The sequence below is a fragment of the Lissotriton vulgaris genome, chromosome 12, assembly GCF_964263255.1.
Source record: "Lissotriton vulgaris chromosome 12, aLisVul1.2, whole genome shotgun sequence".
Taxonomy (NCBI): Eukaryota; Metazoa; Chordata; class Amphibia; order Caudata; family Salamandridae; genus Lissotriton; species Lissotriton vulgaris.
The window spans coordinates 138,439,605-138,452,681 of record NC_141700.1 but is presented as its reverse complement, the minus strand read 5'-3'; positions in this window follow the sequence as shown (position 1 = coordinate 138,452,681).

Here is a 13,077-nt window from a genome sequence, read left to right as displayed (position 1 = left end):
ACTCAATATATTTTCAGTTTCGGCACTGGCATGAAGTCGTGGGCACAAGTCACTTTTTTACTTTTTTACTAATCACAAGGAACTTTTTTCACTGAACATTTGAAGACTTCTTGATCATTTATCAATTGTGTTTTATGTGGACTGCATGACGAACAGTCTCCAGTTTCCATTTTTCATATTTTAGAACTTATTGAGCGTCCCCTGAAGAAGGGTCAATGGATGGCCCGAAATGCATTGGGTGCATGAAGATGTGATTGATTGAATTTTGGACAGCTAATTATGATGGATAATGCATACTTGATAAATGCATTGAATGAACAATAAAACAACCAAAAGTTGGTTTCAACATTGGTTTAAAAAGTGATAATTTTCAGTAACATCAGTCTGAACTTGTTGATCCCTAGTGCTATTGGTAATAGTGATCCCACCAGCAAGAAGAGTTTCTATGGGTACGCCAAACCTCAGAGAATCAGTTGGAGGAATATACTGGTTGGTTTCCAAATGGCATTGCTGCTTCAGTAAATTTTACTACCCTCAGAAGTGCAGGTAACAGGCATGATAAATGAGTGGGTGTGTTATTGTTAGGGTAAACTTTTGGAAGCCTTTGATAACTCCATCCAGGAGTCTATTTATAAAGTTTTAGATGTGGCTCTGCGTCCGTTTCGCTACCCCTTAATATGTGAAATGTGTCAGGGAACAGCAGGCACCTCTCCTCCTTTATCTATTGCCAATGCTGCTGAATCTTCTTGGCCACATAAGGGATACTACACCGTATAGCCAATGACTCCCTGATCGATCACTGCTATGGGGCCCTTGACCTTCCTGGCAATTCCACTGCGAAAGTGCTCTCCGAAGCAGACCCAGATGAGGCTTCCACCACTTCTTCTAAATCTGATGCTTCGCTGGATAAGGTTTCCCTAGCCATTTGAAAACCAAGCACAAAGCACATAATGTGGAACCTCAGCCCCAAACATATACATTGTTGGTGTTCGACCCAGACAAGGTTATTCACCCTAAATCATCCGATTGGTTTTCGTCTTCAGAGGTGGCTGATTATGCACAACCAAGATTGCGAAAGAGCTTTGAGAATGAAGTAAGGGTTAAATTACACTCCGAATGTCCCCGGCCTTCTTTGGCTGGTAAAGTGCCTAAGACACCAGATTTTGACCAGAGCATGGCGGTCTTCATGCGTAAATATGCGAAAGATCCTAAGAAGGGCAGTGACCGCTTCTGGTGTGGCTGCCAGGATAAGCTATTGGACCTCTCTGGTCCTTTGACCAAACTTTTGGAACTAGCGGTTCAGTCTAAATAGTACCCTGATCGATCCGGATGCCCTGATGTAATGGGCTCAACGGGCTATTTTCTTGCTAGAGAATGACAATTGTGCACTTTCCTCTGAGAGGTGCCGTTCTCTGCTCATACCCATAGATCCAAAATTGGCTGTACTGGCAACCTCTGACGCTGGTCCATTGGCAAATGGACAACTCTTTGGTGACAGATTTGTAAAAGACCTAGGCAAATATGTGGCTACTTTTACCACTTTAGACAAGACTCAAACTTAATTTAGTTTCAAATTTGTTTTATTGGAGTCAAAAGCAGAAAAAGGCATTTCAAAACAGCAAGAGCATAGCAGGTGTATAAAGCGAGCGAGACAGACAGGCACGTCTTCTCTAAAAAATAGCAAGAAAGCAAAAGTGATACACCAACGGGGAGATGCATAGCCTATGCTGTAACCAAGGTGCCATGTAAAAGGACCAAACGAGCAGAACAAAAGAAACCCAGCCCCCCTCCCCCATCCCAACTCCCCTTCCCTCCCTCCACCCCAACCAGTATGCCGTGTACAAGAGACGTGTGGTATGACACTGCTAACGTTGCGCATCGATGAGTGCTCGAGCTTACCGCGGGTTACTTGGTGGCCCTGTGAGTCGCAGGAGGCGAAGATATTTGGGGCACGTGATTTCATTAAACTCTTTGGATAGCAAGGATAGAAGCGGTTGCCAGGTCTTCTGAAAGGAGTCTGCGGAGTTTGTCAATGTGGCCTGGATGCGCTCCATGCCTAGTGTAAACCCTAATTTGTGTAACCAGCCTGTGTGGGTAGGGGCACTAGGTGAGCCCCAGAGTGATAGAATATGCTGTGACGCCGCCTGCATGGCAATGCCCATCTGCTTGCCGCGTAGTGACCGCAGGGGGAATGTGAGCGCGTTGGGCAATCCTAGAATTGCATATGCGGGGAAGCGTGGAATTTCCGTCTGAAAGGTAGAGTCAATGTCATCTAGGACCTCCTTCCAGTAGTCCCGGACAAGGTGGCAGTCCCACAGCAGATGTATGTATGTATGTATGTATGTATGTCTGTATGTATGTATGTATTTGTAATCTTTTATAGCGCGTGTCTGTCACCCCACGGGTATCCTGGCGCTTTGACTGAAGAAAATCCTGCTGCACACCCTACTGAAATTTAGGAAGCTAGGAAGATGCAGTCCTAGGAAAGAGATGTGTTTTTAAATGTTTCTTGAAAGAGACAAGGTCATGCATACTTCTCAATCCCAACGGAAGAGTGTTCCATAATCTGGCTGCCGTAAAGCTGAAAGATCGGGGTGTGCTAACGTACCCCGCTCACCGCACCCTCTCCAGCATAGCGCACTCCGAAGGGGGTTGCCCCGATTGAGTCTGGCTGGGGTGAGATGCCAGTATATGGCCAGTTTCACCGCTGCTTCCCTAGCCGCAGTGTTACGGGTGGTATGTGCTGCTCTGTAATAAATAAACCCCCATTCCTTGGGTGACAGCGCCCGGCCAGGCTCTGATTCCCAGCGTTTCTGCCCCGCCGTTTTGCTGGGGCTGATTGCCGGGGAGAGCATCTTGTAAATGTCCGATATAAGATGTTTGTCGGAATCTTTTGTGATCAGCCATTTTTCGAATGGGGTTAACAGCCGATACATTAGGGGAGCACGGTCAGGGTGTGACATCCAATGACGAAGCTGGAAGTACTGGAACCTGTGAGGGTTGACCACCCCATAATCTTGCACAATGTCGGCAAGAGAAATGAAGCTTTCGGACTCGGAAAAGTAGCCAGCTGAGCGGCATTCTGTACCACGCCACTGTGGAAAGGCGCGGGGGTGGTTGCCTGGTGGGAAATCCGGATTGTCCAGAATTGGGGTGAGGGGGGAGGGGAAGGTTGTTAATTCTCTCTTGACCGCTACGGCATCCCAAGCCCTCAGGATAGTGCGCATGATGGGGGAGTTAAGGAGATATCTCGGCCTATGTTGACGGACGAGAAATGGTATCTTCCATAGGGAGATCTGGGCCATTGCTCTGTCCTGGAACAGCCACCTCTTTTCGGATTCCGTACGGTACCATTCCACCAGGTAGCGGATTTGTGAGGCGCGGAAGTATTGTAGGAGGTTGGGGACCCCCAGGCCTCCCTCGTCCACCGTCCTGTATGCAATCAGCTTGTGCAGGCGTGCGCGCTGTTTTCCCCAGATGAACTGGTGGAGAGCGGTTTGCAGGTTCGACAGTGCGCCGGCCGGCGGGGGTATCGGGAGGGTTTGGAAGATATACATTATCTTAGGCAGGGCAGACATTTTCACCGCCGCTATACGACCCAGCAGGGAGAGGGGTTGTTTCGCCCAGCGGATCAGGTCAGCTTGGATCTGGGAGGCGAGTGTCTTATAATTGAGGGATGCCGTCGCAGCGGTGCTGGAAGTGAGGGTGACTCCCAGGTATGGGAGTTGGGAGGAAGTTTGGAGGTTGCAGCCAAAAGTTGTGACAGGGGTGCGAGAGTGGGCATTGCTGCCCAAAGGCAGGATCAATGACTTCCCCCGATTGATCTTGAAACCAGAGATTGCTCCGAATGCGTCCAATTCCTCTAGGAAGGCGGGTATAGAGCGGGATGGATCATTGAGGGTGGCAATGATATCATCGGCGTAGAGGCTCACCACATGTGGTTCACGGCCAAAGGTGATACCGTGAATGTTAGGGTTATCCCTCAGTTTCTGCGCCAGTGGTTCCACGTAAAGGGCGAACAGGAGGGGCGAGAGCGGACATCCTTGACGCGTTCCCCGCTGTATCTCAAAGGGGTTTGATTTGAGACTGCCCAAGCGGACCTTGGCCTGAGGGTGGTAGTAGCAACTCGCTATCCACGATTGGAATCGGTCCCCCAGCTGGTAGCGCTGCAGGACTTTCTGCAGGTAGGTCCAATCGACGCGATCAAACGCTTTCTCTGCGTTTATGGCCAACAGTGCAGAGTCCGAGTTCTGAAAATGAGTTTTGTCAATCAAGTGCAGGAGCCTTTTAGTGTTGTCACTGCATTGGCGGTTCGGGACGAACCCGGACTGGTCCGGCTCGAGAATTCCCAGGAGGCAGGGGCCCAGGCGTGCCGCCAGTATCCCAGTGAATAATTTCAAGTCCAAGTTAAGTAATGAGATGGGGCGGAAGGCCGAGCAGTTCGTGGGGTTTTTGCCCGGTTTGGGCAACACCACTATGTCCGCTGCGAACATGTCAGGGGGTATGGAGCTCGGGCCTTCAAACGAGTTGAACAGCCTCGTGAGGATCGGCGCCAGGAGTGGGCCAAACAATTTGTAGAAGCTTGTGGAGAAGCCATCAGGACCCGGAGATTTGAGCGGTCGTAGGCGGGAGATTGCGGCCAGGACTTCGTCCGGCCGGATAGGGGCGTCTAGGGTGTCTGAAATCGATTTGGACAGTGGTGTGATACGCGCCGAGTTCAAGTAAGTGTCTATGTCCGCGGGCGGTATTTGGTCTTCCTTGTACAGGGAGGCGTAGAATGAGCGGAAGGCATCCGCAACCTTGGCCTCGTCAGTGATAGTCTCCCCTGAGTCATTCAAGAGAGTGGTTATTTTAGAAAGCTGGGTTTTGGTCTTAAGAGCGCTAGCTAAAAGGCGTCCGGTGCGGTTGCCTCCCACGTAGTAGGAATGGCGGAGTCTGAGGGCGGCGAATTCAGCCCTGTCGGTGTCCAGACTAGCTAATTGGGCCCTGGTGGCTTTTAACTGCTTCCAGATCCTCGGGGCACCAGTGCGGCTGTGGACCCGTTCGAGTTCAGCCACCTGAGCTGTGAGGTCGTCCCTTTTTTCCTTCCGCAGTTTGGCGTCTGCTGCTGCTATAGCGATCAGTTCCCCCCTGACGACCGCCTTCAAGGCACCCCAGAGGGCCGAGGTGAGGTGGAGGTGACAGAGCCATTGTTAGTGGCAAGGTACTCCGAAATGCATTTACGAATTTGTGCAGCAACGGCCGGCCTCTGCAGCATAGTTTCGTTGAGCCTCCAGGAGGTCGGAACGCGTGCGGTGACGGGTACGGCTAGTGTCAGTTCTACTGCGTCGTGGTCGGAGAGAGCTGCTGGGACTATGGAAACGTCGTGGACGAGAGGTGCTAGGTCGGAGGAGCCTAGGAAGTGGTCTAGGCGCGCGTAGGTGCGGTGGACATGAGAAAAGAATGTGAACTGTGTTGAGTTGGGGTGTGTCATTCTCCAGAGATCTAACAAGCCCCTATCTTGTAGCCACGATCCGCCCGCCTCAGATAGCGCGCCGGCGTCGCCATAGCGGTGTCCAGACCTGTCTTTGTGTGTATCCATGACAAGGTTGAGATCCCCCCCAATGAGTAAGTGGGTATTGGAAGGCTGCAGCGCTTCTGAGAGTGCATTCCGAAGGAACGCTTCCTGGCCAGTGTTGGGGGCGTATATGGAACCCACTGTTATCGAGGTAGTGCCCACCATCAGGGTGTATGATAGGAGGCGGCCTTTGATTTCTCCCGCTTTGATCCCCACCCGGCCTCGAAAGCGTCGAGACACAAGCATCGCCACCCCTGCTCTTTTAGTGGTGAGTGATGAGAAGAATTGTTGAGGGAAGGCCCTGGAGCGCATCCTGTGCCAGTCCTTAGCTAAGAGGTGGGTTTCTTGTAATAGGCATATGTCCGCCCCTGAGTGTTCTAGATATGAAATCACAGCCCGCCTCTTGATGGGGTTGTTAAGGCCCTTTACATTGAGAGACAGTACCTTAAGTGTGTCAGGCATCTTGGGGGTATGGAGGTGTAGTGTGGTGCGATGGTAGTGCTGTCCCCGTGCGCAGTGAGCAGTCTGCGGTGTGTAAAGCTTGTTCATGACCCTTGGCATACTGGTCCCCTCCCTCGATCCCACCCCAACCCCCCCCCCCCCCCGCCCGAACGAAATGTGTCCAGGTCCCGAACCCCACCCGGAGTGCATTGTCCGTAGTCCCGCCGGGTTAGAACTGTCCCAACTCCCCCCACCCAGCAACCATGTCCTCCCTTACCCTCCCTAACCCCAACTTCCAACACCCAACCAGTGGTCATAGTCCCGGGCCTATCCAGAATCAGTTCAGGCCCGCGGGGTGAAAAGTAGAAGAGGCTGTGGCTGTGGCGACCCATGTGGCCCCCCGCCCTCTCCCCCATCCCCCCCACTCAGAATAAGTGAGATGTGTAGGAAGGTGGATACCTGACTATGGTTGCCCCCAACTTTTTGCCTGGTGTTTTGCTGGTTTTCCGACTTAGTTGACCTGGGGCCTTGCCAATCAGGACCCCAGGCCTACTGCTCTCTCTCTAAAATGGATTCCATGTACCTTAGGTACATTACCAATTGGTACTGGGCCACCTTATCAGACCCTGTAACTCAGGGCATAGGTGTACCCAGGGCCTACCTGGGGCTGAAGCATGTATTATGCCACCCCTGGCTGGCCATCTAAATCTGACACAACTGGCTGCACGACAGCTGGGGCAAGGTGGTGTAATCACCCTTTGCTTTAGATATAGTATCCCTATATCTAACCCTAAAATGGACACACAGATTCCTATCAGTCACTCCTATGGCAGGCCTTGACAATCCTGAAGGCAGAGTGCTTGGAATCGTGTGAGATGGTGCTCTGGCATGAGCTGAGCCCGTTTGCAGCTTGCGGAACCAAGTCCTAATAGCTGTTCCATGATAACGCATACCATATACTCTTAAGTGCATTATAATCCTCGCGGTTAAATGCTATCTTTGGTATCGCTTTATCAAAACATGTCGAGTAAGGTGTCATACGAATTGGAATACTAACCCTTCGCCAATTCTGGCGACGGGGTTAGCATTCCACCCTTCTAGAGGGACACGACATGTATGTAACTGTGAACCCCGGTTAAAATTAACTCAAGCCTCAGCATCACAAAATGGATGCTGCCACCACAGACACGAGTCTGACCCCCTGCAGCTGGGAGTCCTTCCAGCGAGGGGAGCTTGGACAAAGGGTTTCCTGTCGGGGCGGTGCTAGCACCATCCCAGACAGGGTTTTGTGTATCCTGGGTAGGCAGGGCTTTACAGGAAGGTGACTGCAAGTGGCACCCCGCTGCTCACTACGCATCTGCCGGCTAGAACCAGTTCCAGGGGCACACCAGCCCCTGGCCTGGGGAAAGTCCGGCATGGGAGAGGGGTGTAACCACCCCCCTTCCTGGTCCCACCCCTACGGCAGGACCTAGTCGCGTACCCACCCCTTTCTTTAGGATAAAGGCAGGAGCGGGGACCCTTCCAAATTAGATCATCTTTGAATCAAGAAACTACTTTCCACGACAGGAACTCTCGACTCTTCTCAAGATTTCTCCCTTGTGACTAAGGAGTAGTCACCCTGCATCCGCAGGCACCACCTAAGAACTCTGCGGTTTGCTGCACGTCCTTCCTCCGGAATCCGACTGACCAGCTCGACGAGACCCAGCTTCCCTGGCACCTCTGACCTCTACCTACCTCTACAGCTAAGCTGAGAACGGTAGGTGCGACGAGACCTCGAGGGACCGGCTATCATCAGAACTGCACGACTTCTTTCCAGCACGACCGCCGAGGGATCCTCTGGTGAGTGCTTTGGGGTCCGAGAAGCCCCGACCCTGAGCAGCTTCAGCACCAAAGTCCAGCCCTCCAGCATCCACGAGATCTGCGTGGGGCCCTTCTGCTTTTTGCTGCTCACCACGTTGTCTGGCTACTAGCCCGCTGGCTTGTGGCCTTCCCGACGACGATCAACGACGACAACACTGCTGGTCTGGTTGCTCCAGACTGGCCCTTGCTCCCTTCAAAAAGAGGAGCACCCCGGACCCTCCTGGTCCACCCCAGCCGCCATTTTAGGTCCACCGTGTGGGCTTGAATTTGCCAAGACTTGTTGCCCCAATCCTGGGTCCAGCGACTTCGACAGCATCAACCATCGTGGGACAGCTCGCACCTCCATCCTGGTCGCCGACAACGCCTCCTGGTCCGTGAGACTGCAGAGCCCAGCGTCGCCCACTCACCTGGTCGAGGTGACTACCATCCGGTGCCCTCCTGGTGCCATCTGATCACTGGCTAGTGGTCACGAACTTGGTCCCCTCTGCTTTCAGGTGTCATCCATCTTCGATCCAGGCTTGGATCACTTCGAACTATCTTCACTGGTCGCCTGCCAGCAATTCTTTCTTCAGGCTCTTGGTTCGTCAACGAGGATTCCCGACGTCTTTACAGACCTATGCAGCCGCAGCCCCTGGGCTAGGTAACTTCGGTATTTCGGTGCCCCAGCATAGCCTCATATCCAAGGGTCCAGAGTCACTATCGTTTCCGACCTACCTTATCGGGTTCGCCCGAGAACACTAACTTTGCTTTTACTAGCTCCCATAGACTTTGGCCCGCATCCCGCGTGAGAGTGCACACTCTGCACCCGAGTCCCCTAGGCCTCCTACTAGTAATCTGGAGGTTCAGTAACGTAGTCCCAGCTATTCCAAAGCCTATTAGTCCAGTACTTACCTGCTAGTAATTTTGCATTCCACTTCCATAGTATATGGTTTTTCGTGCCCCTCGGGCATTTGTGTAAATTGTGCAACTTAAAGTATTTTCGTAAGAGTTTTGTTGTGTGCTTAGTACCCTGTCCTCATAAAGAGTACAGGGCTGTTGTGATTTAAATAAATACACTGTTTATTTTCATAACACTTGTGTGGTGTCCTTTCACTTGGTGTTCAAGGGGTATATGTGATGGTATAACAGCTGGCTTAACACGCCCTCTAGAGTTTAGCCCGAAGACTGCTCGTATCCATGCTACTAGGATAGCTGGTCTATAAGGTTGACTTACAACCAATCACCATAAGGGTTGTTTGGACTGATACATAGTGATCACTAGAATAGTGAACACTGAATATCAGGCCAACTTCTCACATTGGTGAGCAGCGGTTGGGATTTGAGCTTGCTGTTGTTTTACCACACGTATCCTAAGAATATCTTTGTGAAAGATCACATAAGGTAAGGTACATATAACTTAGCTTAGAATACTCTGAGTTCTACTGAACCAGCTGTTGTAGTTCAACAAGGCTTAGCACACCTTGACTACAACTCTTAGCAAGGGATCAGTAGGCAAACAAATAGTGTAGGTAGGTGCATCACTTACACCACACTGTGGAGAAGTGTGGCTAAAGGGTTAGAGGCGGCAGACCCGGAAGCTGAGATCGGCCCTGGACCAGGGTTCAATTCCCCGCCTCGACCGGGGTTGGGCTCAATAATTCCACGGACTCGATAATTCTCACTCCGGTGCCTCCTTGACTCACGGGTTCACATTCTGCGACTCTGGGCAATAGCTTGCTTAATCTCCACAACGGCCCCTCGCGGCGGGATGCCTGGCTTTCACCTTGTGGATACCCTGCCGGGGCTATCTCACAGGGGAATACCAGGACGGGTTCCCTAAGCAAGCGCATAGATGCCTGCGATGTGGGCGATTTGCGCTATATAAATACATTTACATTTACACTAGAAGCATGTCTAACCACAGAGAGTCTTCAGAGACCCCTCTTGTGGTTGTGGGCCCTCCACAGGTCCCTTCCAGATATGCTGCTCTTAGTTTCCAGGAGATGAGACAAGTGTGTACCTCCAGGAAACTAAAACAGGGTTCAAACCCTACCATTCCTTTTCTGATTGGTCTCTTAGAGACTTATGATGCTAGGAGGGCTGCTAACACAGATCCTTCTCATCCCGATGGGAATATGCCCCCCTTACAGGGTCCCTTTGATAACCATGACCACCCCCTCCAGGAAGCAGATGATGCTGAGGAGGAGGAGGAAGAAGAGTTATCAGAGGATGAGGCAGACAAGGGACAGGTAGAAGTCAGGAGACTCACCAGGTCCAACTTAAGTAGGCATGAGAATGGATTTGGGGGACCCCCAGGGCCACTCTCAGGCAGACTTAACATTGGGAGTGGACGAGTTAGGTCTCTATCCAGAGGCTCTAACAGATCCATTCGAACCAATGGCTCTCGGACCTCTTCTCACAGAGGGATGTCATCCCCTAAGAGAAGGGAGCATGAAGCTAAGATGAGGGAAGCCAATCTGAGGATTGAAAGGGAAGAACTTGCCCTGGCCAAAGAGAGGCTTGCCTTTGCTAGAGAGCAGAAATTGTGTGGGCTAGAGCCCACTGGTGGCAGCATTCTCCCAAGAGAAAAAGACAGGAGTTTAGACACTAGACATCTGAGTAAGATAGTGCCCCCCTTTAAGCAAGGGGATGACATCCACAAATGCATGACTGCTTTGGAGAGGGCTTGCACTGTATAGTGTGTCCCCCAGAGTCAGTGGGCAGCTATCTTGTGGCTCTCCTTTGAAGGCAAAGGTAGAGATAAGCTCCTCGCTACTAGAGTTGAGGATGCTAACAATTACCAAGTCCCGAAGAATACACTGGTTGATGGGTTTGGTTTAACCACTGAACAGTACAGGTTGATGTTCAGAGACACCCAGAAACCTCAGTCTCAGGATTGGGCTGACTTTGTTGATTGTGCCACTAAGGCTTTTGAAGGCTGGCTACTGGGAAGTAAGGTTACTGATTTTAAAGGATTGTACAATCTAATTATGAGAGAGCAAATCTTAAGTAATTGTCAGAACCAGTTATTACACCAACACCTGGTAGACTCTGATCTGATCTCTCCACAGGAATTGGGTAAGAGGGCAGACAAATGAGTCAGAACCAGGGTCAGGCCTAAGAACCAGGGTGGTGACCAAAAGAAGGTATCAACCAAGCCTCAAGAGAAGGGTGGGAATAAATCTTCTGATCAAATCACAGGGCCCCAAAATTCCTCTGAAAAGGGTGGGTCCCAAACTTCTCCCAAAACCCAAAAGAAACCTTATTGTCATACCTGCAAACAGGTAGGCCACTATAAAAGTGACAGCAGTTGTCCCAGGGCCAACAACAATAAGGAGAATATACCTCCAGGTAATACTCCCAGACCTCCTGTTACCACTAGTGGTAATCCCCCAGGTGGTGGGAGTGCCCCCAAGAATGTGGTGGGCATTACTTTGGAAAACCAGGTGGATTATGGCCTAGCCAGATCCCCTAACAACACTCTTGTCTGTGAGACTGGCATGGGGTTTGCCAACTTCACTACTGGCTCCCACATTTTGGGAAAGTATAGACAAGAGCCCTTTATCAATGGTCAGAAAGTTGAGGCATACAGAGACACAGGGGCCAGCATTACCATGGTGATTGACCATCTGGTCCCCTCTGCTCAACTGACCCCTGGTTTCCTTTATCAGGTGACAGATGTTCATGGAGTGAAAAGAAGGCATCCCATGGCAGTAGTCGAGCTCAGTTGGGGTAATGTCACAGGGCCCATGAGAGTGGCAGTGACAGACACCCTACCTGTAGATTGCTTACTGGGGAATGACCTGGAACTCTCAGCATGGGCTGAGGTAGAGCAAGAAACTCACTCCAGAATGATAGGCCTACCCAGAAAGGTTAGTGGGGCAGTAATAGCTACAGCCCCAGTCCAAGCACCAGTCCTCCCTGAAAAGGTTGGAAGAGCAGTGGTAGCCACTGCCCAGGCTCAGACAGACTTTCCTGAACAGGATAGGAGGGCTGTGACAGTCACAACCCAAACCCAGACTGAGTGCCCTCCTGAAAGGTTGGCAAGGTTGAAATGGTCTCAGCCTCTACTCGGACAGATAGTGGGGTTGTGAAGCCTGAAACAATGGATCACTCCACCCAAACTGAGAGCATTGAGGAGGAAGAAAAGTCTTCCCCCTCCCAGACACCAGGTGAGAGCCAGCCTCCTCAGGGAACTGACTCTACCCCTGGTGAAGGAACTGCCCCAGAGGTGGTCAGGCCTAGCCTGGCAGAGCCCCTGATGACAGTGGACCCTTCCCATGTGGGACCCAGTCTGGAGCAGGTAACCTGCCCCTCTCTACCCTGCCTCCATCAGCCCAGGGCTGTAGAGGTCAGGAAGGCCAGTGGTGGACCCCAAAGGGCCCCCTGTCCAAAAATCCCCAATCAGCAGATTAGGATCACTGAAGCTAGTAGTCCTAGCCAAGTGAAAATAAAACAAACTCCTGAGGGATCCCCCTTAAACTTAGTTAGGGAACTCCCACAGATGGACACTGCTGGGCACAGCCAAACCTGGGGCCTAAAAACCCCAAACCTGACCTGTCCCTCCAGTAAGCCAAACAGAGGGACTCAGCCTCCAGCTTTAGGTAGCCAGAGGTTGACCCTGAGAGCTCATAGCAACTCAGTACTGGAAAGAAAGGCACATATGGTGGATAGTGATTGGAGGAAGTTGAGCCCAACAGTAGTGGAGTCTCACTTCAGTACTCCATTCCCACACCAGCCTTTTACTTTGCCAAAGCACACCACAGGTAGTGATTCCCTATGGTGGAGACCCTCAGATACCCTTAGGGTGAGGGGTTGCTTAGTGGACCATGATACAGGGGGTAACCATGCCAGTGCATGTACCACCTCATATGGCCACTCAGGCAATATAGGCTTACCTGGTCAAGGATAGCCTTATCTCCTTTCGTTTGGGGGGGGGGGGGGGGGGTTGTGTAGGAAGGTGGATACCTGACTATGGTTGCCCCCACCTTTTTGCCTGGTGTTTTGCTGGTTTTCCGACTTAGTTGACCTGGGGCCCTGCCAATCAGGACCCCAGACCTACTGCTCTCTCTCTAAAATGGATTCCATGTACCTTAGGTACATTACCAATTGGTACTGGGCCACCTTATCAGACCCTGTAACTCAGGGCATAGGTGTACCCAGGGCCTACCAGGGGCTGAAGCATGTATTATGCCACCCTTGGCTGGCCATCTAAATCTGACACAACTGGCTGCACGACA